The 21,121-nt window shown below is 37.8% G+C and overlaps 1 long non-coding RNA gene across 3 annotated transcripts in view; it reads right to left on the minus strand.

Annotated features, from left to right (window-relative positions):
• The window catches only part of LOC142042391 (uncharacterized), a 207,666-nt gene that overhangs the window by 100,835 nt on the left and 85,710 nt on the right, over positions 1-21,121 (minus strand). The window contains exons 1-3 of one of the 3 annotated variants that reach the window (XR_012653742.1): positions 18,202-18,276; positions 11,615-11,702; positions 11,046-11,134 (exon numbers count right to left, since the gene is read on the minus strand). The exons of 1 other annotated variant lie outside the window; for it this stretch is intronic. This is a non-coding gene — a long non-coding RNA (uncharacterized LOC142042391). Of the gene's footprint in view, positions 1-11,045; positions 11,135-11,614; positions 11,703-18,201; positions 18,277-21,121 lie in introns of those variants that run through there. One more of the 3 variants, XR_012653741.1, reaches the window with a different exon arrangement.

Here is a 21,121-nt window from a genome sequence, read left to right on the forward strand (position 1 = left end):
TATTACAAGCTGACTGGTATCGTGAAGAAAAACAATAAAGCCAGTACTCTACTGTTCTTTTTCTCTTGGATGGCCAGCTACTTTTATTGAGAAGCCTCTGAGGCACACTTCATGTCATGGCCAGAATCAGTTCTTAAAGAAAAAAAAACACAAGAGGGAAGGGAGGTCCATATTTTAAAACAGTATTTAAGAGATGATATGTGTTCTACATCAAATATTTTTCTGGAAATAAGGTCACTGTTTAGTATGTTGGAAAAGTAGGAAGATCAAGACACGTCATTTAAAGGGTAAATGTGTCAAACCAGGTTGTTTTCTCCAAACACTTGGTATTGGAAATTGCTTTCCAAAATGCCTGGTATGTTTTAACAGAAAAGTTACCTGTGAACCACTAAACTCTAACTGTGTTACCAAAGCCCATGATAATATAAAGAATCACTATAAAAACTACTTGGAAAAGCATGATTGACAAAAGTTTTGTTTATAGTTACCAGTTAATCTTATCTAGATTCAAGTAGTAAATAAATTTTTCACAGAAAATATGAAATGCAACTTGCAGATGGAAAGTAATATCCATGTTTTTCAAAGTGCATCTCTGAGCTGTGCCTTTAATAGCACCTTGCCAAATGCCAGTCTCACGTATGATGAGAGAAGGTAGGCAAGGGTCAAGAGAGATTTTGATCATACTGAAATAATTCTGAAATAACTAAAGTCAATGCAGTTATACTGACACATCTGGATGCACAATACATTTGCTTTAAAGGCTTATAAACACTTATTTTCTTTTATTCTTGTATTTCATTGTAAATTCCACATACGTATAACATATGAATGCTGAAGAAACAGAATTCACTTCTGTAGGATGCTCCACACTTCATGCTTTACCTTTCATAAAACTCTAAGTCTATAACCTAAATCAGCTGTTTTGTAAAACCCATCTGCATCCTAGTATAGTGGAGTACTAAAAAATTAAGCTGCAGGCTGCTTTTGATGGGCCAATTGCAGGCCTTTCAACATCCTTACAGCAGACACGTGGTAGCTCACGGATGAATACACTGAACATGCTATGGAATCTTTGTGTCACTGTTTCAGACATGGGGGCTATAGGGTTACCTAGCTGCAACACGGCAATGTAATGCTTTCCTTCCCAGGGGTGTTGCAAACCACATGATATCATTTAGACACATGCTGATACTCCTGGCTAAGACCATCTGTTTACAAAGTGTGTCAGAAGGTCAAATCTGCTTTTAATATCCTGTTGATGAAACTGTGTTCAAAATAGTGTTAAATATATTTAGCGCCAACTCTTTATAAGAAAATAATATAGCTACTTCAATAAAATGTATTCTTTCAATGTTCATACCTTTCACTAAATTTTTCTCAAGTCATTTTGTCTGTAGAAATCAAATATGCTTTATAAAATAACTCACTACACATTGTGTTGAGAAAATATTAGAAAGAACACCAAACCACAGCCCTCAAAAAGTCATACATAATTGTATATTTAACAAGAACAGGCAATTAATCCAATGAATGAAACAACAAATAAAACATAAGAAGCATTGGAATGAATATTGCAATGGAGATTCCTTTCTATTCAGAAAGTGAGCAATCAGAATATAGTAAAACCAATACTACTCATTTTTTAATGTCTCTATGAATTGGAAACTGCTTATATTTAATTCCTAGGCAAAGTAGAGAACTGAGAAGTTTACTACCTCACTATGCATACAGAGCTGTTCTGTTTTGGGACTGCCTACTCAACAGATTGTGAGGTTTTAGAAAATTCTAAACATATATTCTATAGGAGTTCCTGAATACCAGCTTGAATTAAAAATATATCACAGACATAATCTTTAAAATAATCTCAGAAATTTTTATAGGGGAAAAAAGGTGTTTGTATTTGATATTCCCCACCAAGTGATTTTTTTTATATGTATAATCTCTATAATGTCCATGGCTTTTTGTAACCAATTAGATTCAAAAATCTTCTTTCGTGCCTTCCTAAAAAGTCTGAATTTCAAATGTAACCATTACATCTACTAATTTCATTGGAAACTGCTCTAGCATTTCTCTTTTTTTTATTGCTGCTGTTAAATAGGACAAGTGTTTTCAAATAACTAAATGTGGATTAAAAGCCCAATATTGCATACCTGTGATATAAAAAGCCTCATCAAATAGAAGGGAAATTTTAGTTTCTGGTTTCCTTCTGCAGCAACGAAGCTTGCCGTCATTCCCCTATTTCATTGAGGGCCCACCAATTGCAAACATGGCTAGTCTGGGAACATTATCCAGAATCATTCATAGGCCTACACCTTGAATTAAGGCAGAAGGAAAAACAAAAGGGGCAAAGGAGGGGGGAAGGGAAAGAGGGGGAAAGGGGGAAAAAGAGGAAAAGGGGGAAAAGAAGGGAAGAGGAAGAAAAAGGGGAGGGGGGGAGGGAGGAGAATGGGTGAAAAAGGGAAAGGGAAAAGCACAAAGGAAAAACAAAAAGAAACCAAAAAAGGATGCTGAGGAATGCACCAGAAATTACACAGCATTCAGGACAGATTGTCCCTGAAATTTACTCACTCTGCCATAAAATGGAGATAATATAACCCGTGTATTAGATGAGCCTACTAAGGCTCAGTGAGTCAAATGCCTGTCAAGTATCTTTCAGAGTTCAACAGAAGGTTCTGTATGGACAAAAAAAGACAGTAACTCGCTGGTTGTGTTCCATTCCACTTCCTGCTGTCACCTCAGGAGAGCCACTCCTCTCCCAATTTATACTTATGCCTGACCTTACTCCGTCCCAGGTGCAGAATCCAGAATTAGAACTTGTCAAATTTCATGCCATTGATGATTGCCCAATGCTCCACTCTATTCAGATCCCTCTGCAAGGCCCTTGTACGTCGAGAAAGTCAACAGCACCTCCCAGTTTGGTACCATCAGCAAACTGGCTAATGGTGCATTCAACTCCTGCATCCAGATCGTTGATAAATATATTGAACAGAACTGGCCCTAGAATTGAGCCCTGAGGAACACCACTGGTGACCGGTCACCAGCCAGGTGTAGCCCCCCCATTCCCTACAACCCTTTCAGCTGTGCCCTTCAGCCAGTTCTTCACCCAGCGCACTGTGAACCCACTCATCTCACAGTTGGACAACTTGTCCAGAAGGATGCTGGGAGGGACAGTATCCAAAGCCTTACTAAAACCCAGAAGAACTACATCCACCGCCTTCCCTCCATCCACCAGGCAGCTGACCTCATCACAGAAAGGTACCAAGTTAGTTAGACAGGACTTTGCCTTTGTGAACCCATGTTGACTGTGCGTTATGCTTTAAATGCTTTTCAATAGTACTCAGTACAATCCGTAATTCTTCCAGGAACTGAGGTTAGACTAGCAGGCCTGTAGTTCCCTGGGTCTTCCCTCACACCCTTCTTGTGAATTGGAGCAACACTGGCGACCTTCCAGTCAGCAGGGACCTCCCCAGGCTCCCAAGACCTTTGGTAGATGATTGAGAGGGGTCCAGCCGTAACGTCCGCCAGCTCCTTCAGCGCTCTGGGATGAATCCCATCAGGCGCCACGAACTTGTGAACATTCAGCTGATACAGCTGGTCCCTTGCAACTTCGGTGTCCACAAATTCAAAGTCACCATTCCCACACTCGTGGTCCTCCGACTCAGAGGACCGGGCAGTCCAGGGTCTGTCAGTATTATTAAAGACTGAGGGGAAAAAAGCATTGAATGCCTCCACTTTTTCTTCATCCCTATTAGTCAGATGACCATGTTCAACAAGTACCAGTCCAATGTTTTCTTTAGAACTCCTCTTGCTGTTAACATACTTGAAAAAGCCCTTCTTGTTGTCTGACACAACACTGGCCAGTTTCAACTCTAATGGAGCTTTGACATTTTGTGTCGTCTCCCTGCATGTGCAAACCATCACTCTGCAAGCTTCCTGCAAAGCCTGACCTCGCTTCCAGAGATCATACAAATTCTTTTTCCTCTTGAGCTCCATGAGGAGTTCCCTGTACAGTCAAGCTGATCTTCTGCCTCGCTTGCTTGACTTAGAACACAATGGGATTGCCTGCCTTTGTGCTTTTAAAAGGTGGAAAGGTGTGCTTTTAAAAATTTTCATACTACATTGTGATTCATTGCACGTGAATTATCACAGAGCCCAGGCCAGCAATGGGCTCCCTGGTTTGCAAGGTGTTCCTGTGATGTATGGTGCGGATGTCAGAGATGTTCTGTATCCTGTTTAGAAAAGCTGTCCTGCTTTTGAAAAGGTGTTTGGAAATTGTTAAGACACGCACTAGCAGCACCACTCAAGATATTGCAAAAAATGTGTTTGGACATGTTTTCAAGGTTGTCAACCTTGGAAACACCATCAAATCAGGAGGTTTCAGGACTTGCTTTTATTCAAAGAAAAAGCCTTAAAAGAAAGAGAGCTGTGTCATGCCCCCAGAGGAAATGTCCATCCCAGCCCTTTAAAAGAAAAAGTAAGGTTAGGTGCTGGACAGCAGTCCGACCAGGACAAGAAGAAAAAGAATAACAATCCAGGCCAAACAGTGCAAAAGAAACAGAAAACCAGACAAGGAGATCCCTTTCTGCCTCTACAAAAAGGAAATATATTTTAAAGGGATGGCTTTGGTTCATGGCTGCTCAGAAGAATGTACCAAATAGAAGGTGGATTTGTTTGAAGCGTCCCCAACACACACCAGCATTGAGAAATCCCTGTCTATTGAGGTGTCTCCACTTTCCACTGTTGTAGAGTCTGCCCCTCTGGACTTCTTCACAGCTGGGAATGGTGAAGGTTACATAGATACGAACAATACTCTGCAAGATTCTAAAAGCTGACAGGTCCAACCTCAGAGCCAGTGAAGCCATGGGCCTCATTAATTACCTGCTGGCCCCTGTTTTCAGCCAGATAAATATTACGCTTGGGGATTGACTGATAATCCAGAGCAACAACCGCTACCCCTACTGCACCTTCACCGAGTTGCTTCCCAACTCAGCTGCGACATGCTGCCCACGCACTTACCCGTGGGGCCGTTGTACAAAGACTCAGTCAGGCAGCATGAAGCAGTTGGGCTGGATGGTACAGGTAACGAGGGGTTGAGGCAATGCTCGGCCGTGACACCCCAAAATAGGAGGATTGAACTATTGGGACCCCTCCACAGCAACCTCCTCTTTCAAGACAAGATTTTGTTGGACAACGTGGATGTAAAAATGAAGCTGGTAAGCAGCAAAGGAAGCTTTTGTTAAAGGAGCTCCTCATCAGCAGAAGCCTGCGAGCTACCTGTGCCTTGCTGTTTGTTAAGAACGTGCTGGTGATGCCTGGCGTGCATTTGAGGCATGCTGAAGTATTATTTACAGCTAACACTAAATACCCACTGGACTGAGTGGGCAGGGAAGTGTTCAGACTATGACCCAGCAGTTGTGTCAGCAACCAGGAAAGTTTGTTACTCCAGCCGTGAGGGTACTACATTTCCACCAGCCCCACATCCCACTTCCCAGAGAGCTACAAGGACCACACCAGTCGTACGGTAAAGCTCAAGCTGGTGTTTTGTGGACACATCCTGGCTCTGGCATTGCTGGGCAGCGTGATGTAGAAACCCCCATCTGCTTTCCATCTTTTCCCCGCTTCTCTCCAACTGCTGCTGTCCAACTCTTAAAATTTCTGGGACCAGCCATGCCAAGTCACTACCAGTTGTTTCTTCCTTTCGCTTTTGCAGTGATAATCTCAATTTTGTAGATTCTGTCCCTATTGGGATTAACTTTTTAAAGTTCTTTAGGGTAAAATGGCCCCTCTATTGCTTCATGATCACAGTCTATTAAGCAGTACACAGGTATCTGTCCCCTTCTCACAATTTCAGCTACTATGAAAATTTCATCTTTGAATGTGCACACATAACCTTTCTCAAATCCCTCTTCTGTTTTAGACACGCTGTGTGGTCTCCATTTTTAAGCAGAGGTGCAAATTCTTTAATTTTAAACATACCCCCATATAGGGTTGTCCTGGTTGCTGCTGGGATAGAGTTGATTGTCTTCCTAGTAGCTGGTACAGTGCTATGTTTTCAGTTCAGTATGAGAAGAATGTTGATAACACTAATCTTTTCAGTTGTTGCTAAGTAGTGTTTAGTCTAAAGTCAAGGATTTTTCAGCTTCTCATGCCCAGCCGGCAAGAAGGCTGGAGGGGCACAAGAAGTTGGAAGGGGACACAGCCAGGGCAGCTGACCCAAACTGGCCAAAGGGGTATTCCATACCATGTGACATCATGCCCAGTATATAAACTGGGGGGAGTGGGGGCAGGGGAATCGCCGCTCGGGGACCAACTGGGCATTGATCGGAGGGTGGTGAGCAATTATGCTGTTCATAATTTGTATATTCCAATCCTTTTATTATGACTGTTGTAATTTTATTAGTGTTATCATCATCATTATTAGTTTCTTCTTTCCTGTTCCATTAAACCATTTTTATCTCAACCCACGAGTTTTGCTTCTTTTCCTGATTCTCTCCCCCATCCCACTGGGGGGGGGGGAAAGTGAGTGAGCGGCTGCGTGGTGCTTAGTTGCTTGCTGGGGTTAAACCATGACAACGGTTTTCCAAACCCTTGCACAATTTCAAGTGCTCACACTTCCACAAGCCCGGCTCTGATAGTTCTGCAGAAGCTATGGTTATAGCTCTTTATGAACTATGACAACACATCAGTGTGTGCTGCGAAATAGGTCCACATCTTGGTTTTGAGCATCCTGTTAAAATGCTCTATGACAGAGGGTTTTAATTCATTATTAGTAACAAAATGGTGAACATTACACTGCTATAAAAGCTTGTTTAAAGGTTGGTTTAAAAATTCTGTTCTATCATCGGTCTGTAATGTCTGAGGCTTGCGCCCCTTGCTAAAGGGCCCCTGGTTTGCCTTTTGCCATGGCCCAGGCACGATTGGATGAGAAGTCTATTACTGTTAAGATGTACTTAATACAATTGTTGTGTTTGGAAAATGTTGCATATCCACCAAGTCTGCCTGCCATTGTGTATCTACCTCTGCCACAATCGCCTTGGTTTTTTTAAAGTGCTTCCTTCCAGCTTTGTATAAGCTGTAAGCACCCTGACTTGCAAACCATGTTGCCACTTGTCATCTTGGCGGGTTTTTCCCCACCCCACTTCATTCCTGTATACTTGTCCCTTGCCAAGAACCATGCCATGTTCATGTGCAGAAGGCAAATTAAATTAGATTATCAAATGTATGCTCAGCCTAAACTGTTAATTTTGTGCACCTTGAAATTTTCACAAGAACCTCACAGGTTTGTGAATATTCTGGAAATTTTTTTCCAAGTTTCCAGATTTGTATTTTGCGTGGTGTAGTAAAGCCTCTACTTACAATTCAGGCCAACATCCTGTCTGACAGCATGTGTGATTGGGCAAGAGCTGTCAACTGTGTAGTTCTAATTCTGTCATTATTGCTGTCAAGAAAACTTTGGAACGCTATTCAGAATACATTTCTAGTCTTTTGGCTAATATTTATTCCTTTTTTTTTCTTTTTTGAAGCACAGCCTATTCAATCATAAGATAATTTTTCCTTAAATCTTCCTGTCAGCATAAGAAGTTAATAGTCAGATATATGAGATTCAGTGGTGGTGGTGTCTGCTGATTTGCCATCTGATAACCAGAAAATGGGCAAATTTTCCTGAGGATGAAGGTCTGATGGAGGCATTCCCACAGTTTAGAACAGAAATAACACAGAATGAAAGATAACCTGTAAAATATGATACAGTTTAGGGGGGAGAAACTGTTCTGATTTTATGCTTCCTCCACACTTCCTGGTTGCTTTATCCAGGCATTCCCAGCCACACACTCACATACCAGCAGGAGGACTCCAGGATAACATGGGGCAAAAGGATAAGAATATATGTCTTTCCCTTAACGTAATTCATAAATACCTAGCCTCCAAGTGAATATATAAAGTTTTTTGTACATGTGTTGCATAAATGTGGTATCTAAGTACAAGCTGGAGTTCGGAATTGAACACAAGTCACACCACCTCATTCATTATGCAAACTGTTGAGAGCGTTACTAATAAAAACTAGTGAGAAAAATCATTACATTGAGACACAGAAGTAAAACAAAACATGACTGAATGTTGCCTTGCTCCAAAAGGAAAAATAACTAAGTATTTCATATACACTAACATTCATAAAGGATAGAATCACTCTGTAACATGCACATTATACCTTTAAGCTTTTTATAATTGCCAAAGAAGAAACTTTGTATTGGAAAAATCTTCATTAAAACAAGTTATGCCATTTTTCCATTTGTTACATAAAGAACAGGACAAAATGAGAGCTATTAACCTGAAACTACCTTTAACAACTAAAAGATCATTTTAACTTCCACAATACTGTATCCTCTCAGTAAAGACCACCGAAGACTACTTACATCTATTTTCAACTCCTAGACAATGATGACACACAGTCATTGACATCTGATGTCGGTTAGCCAATGTTAAAAAAATAATAATACTGAGATCCATCACATAAAATTCTTTATCTAAGGTCATCTGCAGCAAATAACCACACTATCATAGAGTGAATGAAAGATGAATGAATTTCTAAGTGATTTTGTCCATGTTATTCTAAATCAGTTACCTGACACTGCAATTACAATAGCAAAAACATCTACTCAGCTTAAAGATTTGACAGTTATTAAATAAGTGTTTCAACAAGAAAGCATTGCTTCAGCCGCGTTGCTTCAGCAATAAGCCTTACATACAGATTGTCTGCTTGCCACCTTTTTTATTCCTTCTCGTGTACCAGACAGGTCCCTTGTTCTACCATACCCATTATTTGTCAGGCCATATTATGAATTAGTGTACAATAAGATTTGGAAACTGATCTCTATTTAAAAACAAAACCAAAACCCTTCAGTTTATTGATACAGATACAACACGAGAAAGTGCCACAGTGCTGGAAGGACTGGTGTGTGCAAAAAGAAGTTATTGTTGACAAGCTTTGCTCCATAACTTATTTGTTCACCTATATGGACATTGCTCCATAACCTAAGTAAATACTACCTTAAAAAAAACAAGCCATTGTTGGGTTAGCAACTTTCTGTACGCTTGGTTAAAACTAAAAATCCCATCTTCCAATGATTTGCAAATCTAGTTCTCTTAAGTTTAGTGTCCAAATTTCTTTGGCAGTTTAATTTAAAGTAATTCATCTCCATCTTTTCCACAGTCTGTGGCAAAATGGAAGTCCTGGGAAGGGAAGAATCTTTCCATACCCTCTCCAGCTGCAATTAATTTTTTCAAAATCCAACAGAAAGGGGATTATTTATCACACGGGACATTATTAGGTATAAAAGTTCCTTTTAAATTAATTTTTCATTTCTAAATGTAAGAAAGTGTTCTGCAAGTTGAAAAAATACCGTATTCTACACTGTGCTGCCTCTAGCATAGCCCACCAACTATAGAAGAGAGCCTAGGATTCAAATTCAGGCACCTAATTTAGAGAATTCTAACAACAAGTAGTGTAAATATCTCCATGAAAAATATTTTTTGAAAGAGAATAAGGGTGGGTATTTTGGATATTTCCAGGCTATGCTGCAATATACAGGACTAAGATTTTACTGGTGACCACTTTCCCATCTAGCCACCTACTGGGAGAATTGCAATAGATACCTTTTTCAATATCATGAAGGTGCCTGAGGTATGCAATCAGTTTAAAAATCACCACCAAAAGTACTTTCAGAATTTTTAGGGGGAAAAAGTCTTCACTGGAAAATTTGTAAAAAAATGTCTAATAATAGTTTCAGAACTAATCAGTGAGACAATGTAATGTTTCAAGGTGCTAAGGAGTATGTCACTAATGCTGCTTATGTTTTTTTGTCAGAGATTCAGATGGATAGACTAAGATTATCTTCTGAAGGATAAAAAACAGAAACTATTTTTCTTTACTAATTGTCAATTCACAGCAAGACCTAATTTTGTGATTGTGTAACTGGGTAATTTGCACTGAAATCAGGTGCATCTTAATAACAATTTTGCAAACATTCAGGAAAAAAAAAGTATATACAATAATTTTGTCTTCAAATGAAAAACAAGATTTGCTTTATATGAAAGAGCAAAAAGGAAAGATTATATTTAACAAATGGGGAAAATTGTTCTGAAACCCACAATAATTGGCTAGTAGATTTAGGATAAGTATTATGACTGAAAACTAATTCTGTCTTAGAAAACAAAATTACTGGATTTTAATTTGACCTCATGTCATGTAAATTTTCAGCAATAGATACTTAAATAAAACTTCATGTAAATATTTTCCCCTTAATTTCAGCCAAAGCTGAAATACTTATATTAAAATTATTGTGGGGAGAATCTATTTATAAACATATTATTTTAATTAAACAAATTTCTTTTGTGGTTTGGATGGTTTTCTTCCTTCATGAAGGCTAATTAAATAGATCATAAACAGAAGAAACAAACTGCAGATAATAATTTGTGCAGTAAATGGCTATCAGATATCTTTTTCCATAAATCTTTCTCATGTTTTTTTCCACAGAACATAATCCATACCTGAGCAGTCCAAAAATTCAACATCTAGACCTTCTGCCTTATAAAACCAGCTTTAAGATAACAGAAATCACTATTCACATCCATTGCATTTTACCTTCCTGGTCAGATGCAGCGGGCTAATGCTTTTCGGGGTGAGGGACTGGAAATGTTCTCCAGGAAAAAAAAAAAGAAAGCAAGCAAAATATTACTTTACGGGGTTCTTGCAGTTTATGTATTCCCTCAAAACTAAGACAAATTAGTTTATTCAAGACCTTTATGGAAGAAAACTTTGAATCAAACAGTGCGGCAGCTCTCTGTCAATGAGACATTCATACACTGTTGTGCAAAAGGAGTTTATTGCATCAAAACTTTCCCTTGAATTGTTAGTAATTAGTAGTTCTTGTAATGCTTTACAACATTCACTAGTACATTGCAGAAAATAAAAGCAACTCAGAAAATGTAGTTGTGACAGCCATCAGTAAATGATTATTTTGTATTATAAAAAAGGAGATATGGAGTGAATTAAGTATTTATAGGTCAGGTTTTTCTTGAATATTCCAAAGAATTGAGTATCAGCTGATCTCAAATTAAAGCCAAAGCATATGGTTACCTGCCAAGATAAACATGGAACATTTTTAAGTCCATATCCTCTATCCAGATGCCTAAAATATACTTGCACTACTACAGCTCTTCCAAGAAGTTGATGGAATCAGGAATCTCTCACACTAACTGGGTAAACTGAATATATCAGATACAGTACTTGAAAAAAGGAGAAGATACATTTTTCAATGTGTGCTCCCTATTCATATTAGAGTGTACATATATAGACACACACACACAATATATACATTGTCACTTTTTTTTTCCTATTCTTTCTCAAAGTATGAAGGATTCATTTGATTTTCAGAAACTGATTTCAAGTCAAATCACTCCCAATCTTAGTTTTAGAAACATTCAAAACCCAAAACAGAGAGATTATTTTTCTAACAATTAAATTCTGATTTTAATATAATAATGAAAACACTAATTTTTCCTCAAGTGTTTTTCACATGGGCAACTGATATATGATAAATACTTTAAAATGTCTAACCTTTTACATGCTGGTGGGGTATTAAGACATTTTCAAAATGTTTTCTACTTCAATTCCTTCTCCATATCTTCTGTTGAATTTGAACATCCTTAAAAAATAACAAATATGAAACACATAAGAAGTTGGAAGTGTGAATTTTAACTAAAGTAAAAATGTCACATTTGAGCAAGATCAAGGTTAAATTCTTCTTCACAGCAGGGAGGACATCCCTAAACAATAAATGTTGCCCTGGTTTTTAAATCCTCTCTTTCAAGAAGTCTTTGGAAAACACTAACAAAATGTGAAAGGTTTTATGGTGATTAAAAATAAACAAGATGGTGAGCATACACATTATCTGACCTCTGTGAGGCTTAAGGCTCATACAGGAGGAAAAGTTCTGGCATCTTACCAGTCTGGGGTTACAAAATTGTGGGGAAAAAAAAATATTCCCAGGTTAGTTTTTGTGTATATAATAATTTTAAAAATACATATGTATCACTCTCCTAAATTCTTGGTTATGAACTAATATGACCATGTTGAGTCCTCTTTAAAGGCTGGGCCTGCAGCACAGTTCCAAAATAAGAAATAGACACTAGATTCTTTGCCTATTGCATCTGGAAAACTTAAGTGAGTACGTTGGGCCCAGTACTTTCCTCTTTAGGCCAATGAGGGCTGGCAATACTGAGGAAAGGAACTAGATCCAAGAGAAAAGTTAATCCACGTGGCCTCTGCTAACCATCTCCAGTCATTTGAGGGGAGGCACTGGAAAGCTCTGTAGGGAGACCACCTGTCACATATGGAACTCAAAAGACATTATTTGTCCTTTGAAGGGTGTGTATGGCAATTTGCAGATAAAGAGAAATTCTGCCAGAGGCCCAGGTCAAAATAAAAACCTCAGCAACACACTCTTTAGATGGTGCCTAGGTTTATTTTACTAATTCAGCCAACAGAACACACCCCAAAAAGTTTGCACAAGCACGTTCCTCATACATTTAGATACCTAGCTTCAAAAAGAAAACAGGAGGATGAAACAAAATAATTTTTGTTGTTGATGTTTCCTGGACTTGCTTGGTCTGGCTGCTGCAGAACATATAGCTTGCCTTTCTCACCAAATGGAAGGGTAGTATATATTTAAGGGTTTGAGCCTAAACGTGCCCTACTTGTATCTAGTTAATTCTTCTCAGGAAGATTCTTCCAACTGGTACTCCAAAAATCCTGCTGGATTTAACTCAAAACACATATGCCCTTACATTCTCTTGTTTGGTGAAATCTATACATCCCTTTCCCCAACCTTCAGTTTCACAGCAACAGCAGTGTTCCTCATGACTGTAGGGGGCATGGAAAAACACCACCACAGTGGATTAAAGAAGGAAATGCAGGATTCCAAGGGATATCCCCTAAACCTGTCGCCAACACACAGAGTTTTATATGAATATGATTAAATGCACATTGCCATTCTAGATGAATGTTCAGTGTAACACAAACTTGACATAAAGTTTGACGGAGAAGTTTAAAAACTCTCAAGAGATGCTATATAATTTGGCAGCATTTGCTTTTACCACAGAATATTTTTAAGGACAGTACTATCTTTAAACATAGTCTGTGATGGGACATTTGAGGAACACAGGTGAAATCCTTCTTTGACGTGCAGGAAAACAGCAATGGGCAAAGAAACATAATGAGTAAAACTTTATATGTTTGTTTGCTATGTGGTATTTCTACACACACCCCACCCCACCCCCAAATTTGTAGTGTATATTTGATATCAAATTTTTAACTGTGTTTAAAAGTCATAGAATGATGACAAGATTTTGTGAGTTTGGAAACATGAACCTAGAACCACAGTGCATGCTATATGTTCATTACTGAGAGTGATGTCACATTTTAATGTGTAATTTTAGTGCCTATTGCTGTATGGTAAAGGCGTTGACATTAAGAGGCAAGCTCCAATGGAAAGAGGCATGTGTCTGTCCTTGGAGAGTTTTTTTCCCCTACAATGTGCATTTAATATGTGCATAAATTCCTTTATTTATGATATTTATCCCACAGGGTTCTGAAAGCTTAAAGTTTATATAATTAAAATCAACTTTGCAGTAACATTAGCAGATTGCTTCAATGCAGAATTTTAGTAGCCTCCAGAATTCAGAAGATGCAAAGACTTTTCTAAAGTATGTGAAAAAATAGAAAAGTATGGCATAAATTTTTCTTACTAATATTTGATTACAAATATTCCCAGAATTTAGTGAAAATAAATTCTGAAATGCCACAGTCCATTGACCAGTCATGCATGTGAGAAACTTAGATCATCTGAACTTCCCAAACTGATTCTTTACCCTTCACGGTGAGGTTAATCATCTGGACATATACAGAAATTGTAAAGAAATCCTGACTCTTTAGGTTCCCACCCCTAACACTCAGGTCAAGTCATACCTTCCCACGTAACATTGAAATGAGTCCCATTTTAAACACAGAGAGATTTAAGAGAGGGCTTAGATATTTGTGTGTGTACAGTGAGAACCAAACACTTGCCTCTACTGTCTGTATTTGTAGAAGTGTCTGAAAAGCTTAATTCTTAGCTGATAGAAAAATTTCTCCTAACTTTCAAACTGAAAGAAATTACAGTATTTCTAGAAAGTCAACATCTTTTAGTCTTCTCTTGTGAAACAGGTTTTCTATTCTCCCATTTATCCCTCTCTGCAATAGCTTCAAATTGATATGGTAGATTATATTCAAATGAGACTTGATCAGTATGTTTTAAAACAACATCTACCTCCCTATCCTTACTGGAAATACCTCATGAAATAACATTTCAGGACTTCTGCATTTTTCATGGTGGGTAACAACAGTGACACATGCCATATAGTCAAGTCTTTCCATGTTAGATACTATTTCCAATTAATGATCCCTCAGCTTACCATAAACATTCCTGATACATTCTAAATACATTACTTTTTATGTAAATGCCTCCCAGCTTTGTGAAAAAGTGCATTTCATCAGCATACTGCTATTTTTGTTCAAGATCATTAATAAAAACACAAGCCGAAACTGTTACAAATACCACTGGCTGAAGAACTCCACAACAGATTTCATTAAGCTTTTTAAAAATCTCATTAAATCACAACAGAGCAAAGATAGTGCAGAATACACACCAACTTCACAGTCTGGAAAAACAGAGTATGAAGCATTCGTTCAACACTGTTTCAGTGTCTTTAGTGAATTAACAAAATTGATGGACCAGAACAAAATGTATGTAAATATATGCACTAATAACTATATTAGTCACGTGATACCTGAAAATGCACTTTTTACCACTGCAGGATCCATTTTTATTATAGGTCCTGGAAAAAGAAGGATTGAACAAACAATTCTTGAAAGGAAATCCCATCAATTATGTTATGTGTCAGGTCACGTTCTTAAATTTATGCCACCCAGGACAGATTGTTTGAAGGAAGGGATGGTAAATTCATTACTCCTTCCAGTCTCAAAGTGTTTGAGAGCATTGATCCAAATCCAGTAAGGACAAGTTCAAAGAAACAAAAGCTACTTTCGTAATATATTTAAAACAAATAGCCAATATTCCACCCTCTTAGCCTCGTAAGACTATCATGAAAGCTTTCATTAACTATAAATGTCAGTAAGTTTTACTTTTTTTTTTTTTTACAATGTCTGCCAATTATGTAAATGATGGGAAAGGTAAATGGTTTTAAAAGACTCAATCCCAAGTAAGCTTTACTAGAACCTTACGGACAAAAAGCAAAAAAAATAATTTAATTAGTGCAGCTTAGCACACCAGACTTGAAAGACTAACATTGTTACTAAAAAAATTGAAATACTAACTGAACATCATGTACAGTCAAGAAAATCTCATACACAGACTGTCTCCAGGCACTTAAGAGATCTACAGGAAGCCTCTGTGATATTCCCACAGCACTCCAGTCCCATTACAGAATTCTGAGCCTAAAAGGTTTGAGATTTTTGCCCTAGACCTTCATAAAGCATTCCTTCAAAAAAATACTATCACTTAGTTACAGTGAGACAAAGTTACTGCTGGAAATACTTCATCTCTTTCTGGAATTTCTGACATTCTGCCTCTCTCCTATTTCATAGACTGAACTTTTTTAAAAGGCCTGGTAAGATAAATACATAAGCTTAAAAAAAGGGTCTTGTCAAACAGCAAGACATATGCTGAATACTGCAGGGAAAATAAACCCATCTCAGACATCCCTTCCCCAACACAGCAATCAGCTAGTGGCCAAGGGTAAGCAGGGTTAGCTTCTAAGGCTTTCAAATTCAGCTCAGTCTGCCAAAGACACCTTGGTATTTGATGTTGTTGAACACGGAAAGCCCCTCCTCGCTAATTCACTAAGGTAGCTGCCTCAGCTGGGCACTTATATATAACGACCGAGAAGCATGGAGAAGCAGTTGCAGAACTGTCTTTCATCTGTAATTGACAGTAGGAACACTTCTAGATGTTTCCAGTGTGAAAAGGCAGACATTAGTTTAAAGCATCCTCAGCGTTAGGACGCAAGCTCCGTGCTGCATCAGCCCTCTTGCCCCAAGCGGCAGCTAGCATCAGCTCCCCGACTCCCCTTGGCCTTGTCCAGCCAACCTAAGAGTTTTATGATCATTTTACAGAACAGTCCCAAAGGGAATTGAAGCTCACTCTTTGATTTTGCCCTGAACTGGGGCGGGAGCATTCTCCCAGAGGCAGACGACAAGAGCACAGCCGTCCTATGGGGCACTCGCACCAAAGTCCCCTCCCCGGAGAGTCGGCGTCATCCCATCGCGCCTGCGGCGCTGGAGCGCTTCGCCAGGATGCTCAGCTCCACTCGTGCTCTCTGCTCCAAGTGTGGTGCACGTGACTGTCCAATCTCTCGGGGAGAGGAGTGTTGGGCTGTAGCCTGGTCGTCAATTATGTTAAATTACTATAGATGTAAGCAGTAAGCATAAGTTGTAGACATGACCGGTTACAGTAGTTGTAACTGGCATAACTCACTGCATGTACAGACAATATTACAGGCAACTGGAAAGACTGTTTGAGCTTACCAACTCACTATAAACCAACACCACAACAATGAAAATAAAATATTAAAAATAGAAAGTGTTCCTCTCTAACTCAGTTCTCAAAAGTATTTATCACCGATAAATCTAGAAATTCTGACAAAACCTCTGTTTTGTAGATGATGTGCATTATAGATAAGCTTACAGGCAATATCTTTTTCAGAGGAACTTGTTTATAAAAAAAAAAAATTATGTGGTTAATCAAATTCAAAAAAAGTTATCCTTTCTATTTACTACACAAAACAATGGAATATATAATATGTACTAGTATTGATTAGAAAGATCTCTTAATTAAAAAACAGTCTTCAAATGGGTCAAATATACCAGTACCTAAGTATTTTTGATAAATAGTAAAAAAATTCAAATAAGTAATTGAAATAATTTACTTAGGTCACAAACAAAAGGCAAATTTCTAAATTCTGTTAACTTAGATTAAGTAAAATCAAAGAGAAAGTTCAGCTTTGCTAATCAAAAAACAAGCCCAGACTTGTATGCATTAACAATATTCAATGAATCTGAGTTATACACATGCACGCTTACACACTTATTTACAATCTTTTCCCTTCTCCAGATTTAAAAAAAAAATGGATTTGGGGAAGATTCTGAGATTAGAAAAATTCTGCAAAGGAGACTTAAATTTTGGATCTGCTTTGAATTAATGCAAAAAAACTGTACTGCAGTATTCTGTCATAATTTAGTTTGGGCATTAGTGTTGCTGTTTAGTGGTACGTCAAGAGCTGTAAAAACATATGGCAACACATCCTTTATACTGATTTGTATAAGCCAAAAGAAATATTCAACAACCTTCCAATGAATGACTGGTAGCTAAAACTCAGTGGGTACATAAATTCGGATAAATCCTGAATTTTTATTTTTAATTATAATCTCTACATCTGGAAACATGGCTGACAACATTTTGCAAGAGCTGGTTTTCTCCTAGGATTTCCAGCTCTTTGTGGTTTCCCCAAGCCAAAAATAGACTAAAGAATAACATTTCTGCAAATATTGCAGTATTTCTGTTTCCAGGCCTGGTTCAAACCAGGAAGGGCAGAGCCACAAGATGAAGTTAAATACAATAAACAAATAAAATACAAATGAACTTTTTCAACCATAAAAAAAGGGTCCATTTCAGGTTTACACAAAGGTACAAGTTCATTCTGAATCTTCAGTGCTAATTTTCTTATGTCTCCCTGAAATAGCATGCACCATGCACAAGATCTGTGGTTAAGATCTGCGTGTAAGATCTGTGAAGGGTTTTTCCATAGCCTTTGGTGTTGACTGAACATTAAATGACAAAGGCTTTTAAAAAAATCCTCTAGGCATCTTTCTGGCATTTTTTTCACACTTGAAGCCAATAAAAAAATCATTAAAATCCAAACTTAAGTTGCTTACATAATGTACATTGGAGATATTGACTGAATATATACTGAACAAAAATAACAAGGCACTAGAAAAAGCATTCTAATGATTCTAATGCCTAAAGCCTGTGAGAGGAAAAAAATTAAATATGCAAATTAAAAGGAATCAACATCAATTAAATTACTCACATCTTTGACACACTAAGTGTGCTGCCCATTTACTTTACCATTGACCTGTTAATTGATGGTATGAAGCAATGAAGGTCTCCTTGTGTTCTGTGCTACAAAGAGAGGCTCATTTTCTTCCTGAACTCTTAGACTGAAGGAAATATATTTCCTGTTTGGTCTTAGTGGAATGTAACAAAAAGTGCTGGCGAGAAATAAGTTATGCCAGGAATTACATCTGTTTAACAGGATTTTAAGAAGTTGCAGATGCTAAAGTGTTTAGTTATTGTATAGCTGGATCTTGGCAGGGATGTTAAACTTAAGAGCTAAATAAGAATGTAAAGTGTGTTAAATCAGCATTTCCTTCACTAGCTGATGTATGAGAAAGCTTTCTATACTTTTCTCTAAAGTGTTTTTCCCCAATACTTCAGAATGCATTGCAAAGTGTTCCTTTTATTCTGATTTATTTCTAAAAGGAAGACCTGAACAACGAAAGGTCACTGCAGACAAGGTGATATACCAGCAGTCCTTTCAAAAAAATGCAGCAATTTTATACATAGAATTGTGAAAGACTGGGCTTTTTTTTTTTTTTCCTCTCTCTCTCTCTAAACACTCATCTAGATTCACCCCTGGTTTTGGTTACTTTTAGTACTTCATGACATTTTTGCATATGCGGGGGCTTTTTCTCCAGTTGCCTTTTTACAAAAGTAGGGTTTGAAGGCAACAGGTCCAATTCAAGCCCTACTTCTGCAAACATCTGGACACATGCTTAACTTCAAACACGTAAGTTTCTAAATAGTCTCATTCAAATCACTTGGACTATTCTCAAGCTTGTGGGGAAGTACGTACATAAGTGCTTGCAGGAGCAGGGCTTTATATCTGAAGTATTCCGCACTCTCTTCCTGAAAGGAGTTTTGCATATGGTTATCTACATGCAAGGACATTTTTCAACACATTAGCAAAAGAATATTAGGAAAAAAATACAGATTTATAACTTCATACAACACAGCATATTAATCACAAATATCTACTAAGAATATGTTCACAATTAAAATTCTAATATGTATCATAAGCAAGTATTTACTGTTTTCCAAAACGTATTTATAATTGGCAAAGAAACTGATGAATTAGTCTTTGAGAGTAAATACATTATTTTTGCAGCTAAAATCTGAAATTAGAGACAACATTGGTGGGGCTTTCTTGGTTGGTTTTTTGGTTGGGGTTTTTTTAGGTGTTCCTTTCAATTCTCTGACCAGGAACAATGAAAAGTGATAAAAATACACAATACTCCTGATATGAAATCTATTAATCCTGCAGCTGGTACCCAGGGTATTGTTACATATTACATATTCTGTATTAAGTTGCATGTATTATAACATGACAATGTTACAATATTCTGGAAATGCTGGCATGATATGCTAAAACACATTTGCCCATTTAAATTACTGAATTACAGTATTATATGTATACAGTAAGTAATTCTGTATACATGCACAGAAAATACATACCATAGAATAAAAAGGAGTGGGTTCTTAACGTACACTAAAACCCACCAGAGCCTATTTGAGAATCAAAGAGCCACAATCCTGGTCATCCAAATACAGGTGCTTAACTAAGCACTGAAGTTCTACCATATTTCTTGATTATCAAGTAAAATAAATTGATATCTTCTTAAAATGGAGATACAAAGAAATGGACATTATAGCAAAGATCCATCAGAAACAAAAATTGTAGGTTCTTTTTCTATTTGATATAAACACATATGCATCTACATAACATGTCCATAGTAGGAAAAAAAGTGAGATTTCTGTTTGTTTATGACTTTGGAAGCTAGATTTCTGGGGAAGAGAGATAGGATCATTATTAACAGTATTAACTTCAGGTTTTTACACTGATCTAAGAAAAAATAAGACATTGCTGTTTATTGTAGAACTAAGTATGCTTTTACTGTCAGCATACCCTGGCAGCATGAAGACCAAGAGCACACTGGGCTGTATTGAGAGGAATGCAGCCAGTAGACTGAAGGAAGAAATTGTTTCCCTTGACTTGGCACTCAGAATACTCCAGCCAGTTTTGGCGACCCATGAAAAGAAGGATGTCGATAAACTGGGCCACGTTCTGTGGAAGACCACCAGGATGGTTGGGGCTGGAGCACTTGCCCTGTGAGGAGAGGCTGAGGGACCAGAGCTTGTTCAGCCTGGAGAAGAGACAGCTTCAGGGGAGCTTGATGGCAGTCCCCCAATACCTACAGGTAGGTCATCGAAGAGACAGGTCCAGGCTCTTTCTGAAGGTTTATGGTGGGAAGATGAGAAGTAGTGATCAAAAACAGAAATGGGAGGTTCCAGTGTGACACCGGGAAGAATTTGCACTACAAAGAGAGTTGCACGGTGAGTAGGCTGCCCAGCAATGCTGTGCAGTCTCCATCCTTGGAGTTTTTCTTTGAGAGGGAAGGTAGACTAAAGACCTCCTGAATTATTCTCTAATTCTAAGATGTCTGCAGCATATAAAATCCTTGATTATGCAAGTCTGCATTGTTGAATTAATGGCTGCAGAAATATATCAGCAATGATAGTTCAGTAGTGATTTGTCATCAATACCTGTTTACCAATGTAGAGGCAAGTCTCCCATTTTCAGAGAAAGTTATGTACCTCCTCGCTTCTTCTGTTCCAAACTGGACTACTTACAGGATTTGGTTCTGTACAGTTAATTTTAATTTTTCTTTTGAAAGTCTAAAATATACTTAAAAATCCAGAAATATTAAAGATGTATAAACTCATTACAAAAAAGACCACAAAGCTGCGGGGGGGAAGGGAGTGAATGGGGGGAGGGGATTTCCAAGGAAAATATACATTAATTTAAAACCTTTTTTCTTGAGAACTCTCAAGTCTAAAACTATTTCTCACGTAGTTGCTAGAAGCAACATTTATAGACTTACAAGTATGTT

The sequence above is a fragment of the Buteo buteo genome, chromosome 20 (genome assembly GCF_964188355.1).
Source record: "Buteo buteo chromosome 20, bButBut1.hap1.1, whole genome shotgun sequence".
Taxonomy (NCBI): Eukaryota; Metazoa; Chordata; class Aves; order Accipitriformes; family Accipitridae; genus Buteo; species Buteo buteo.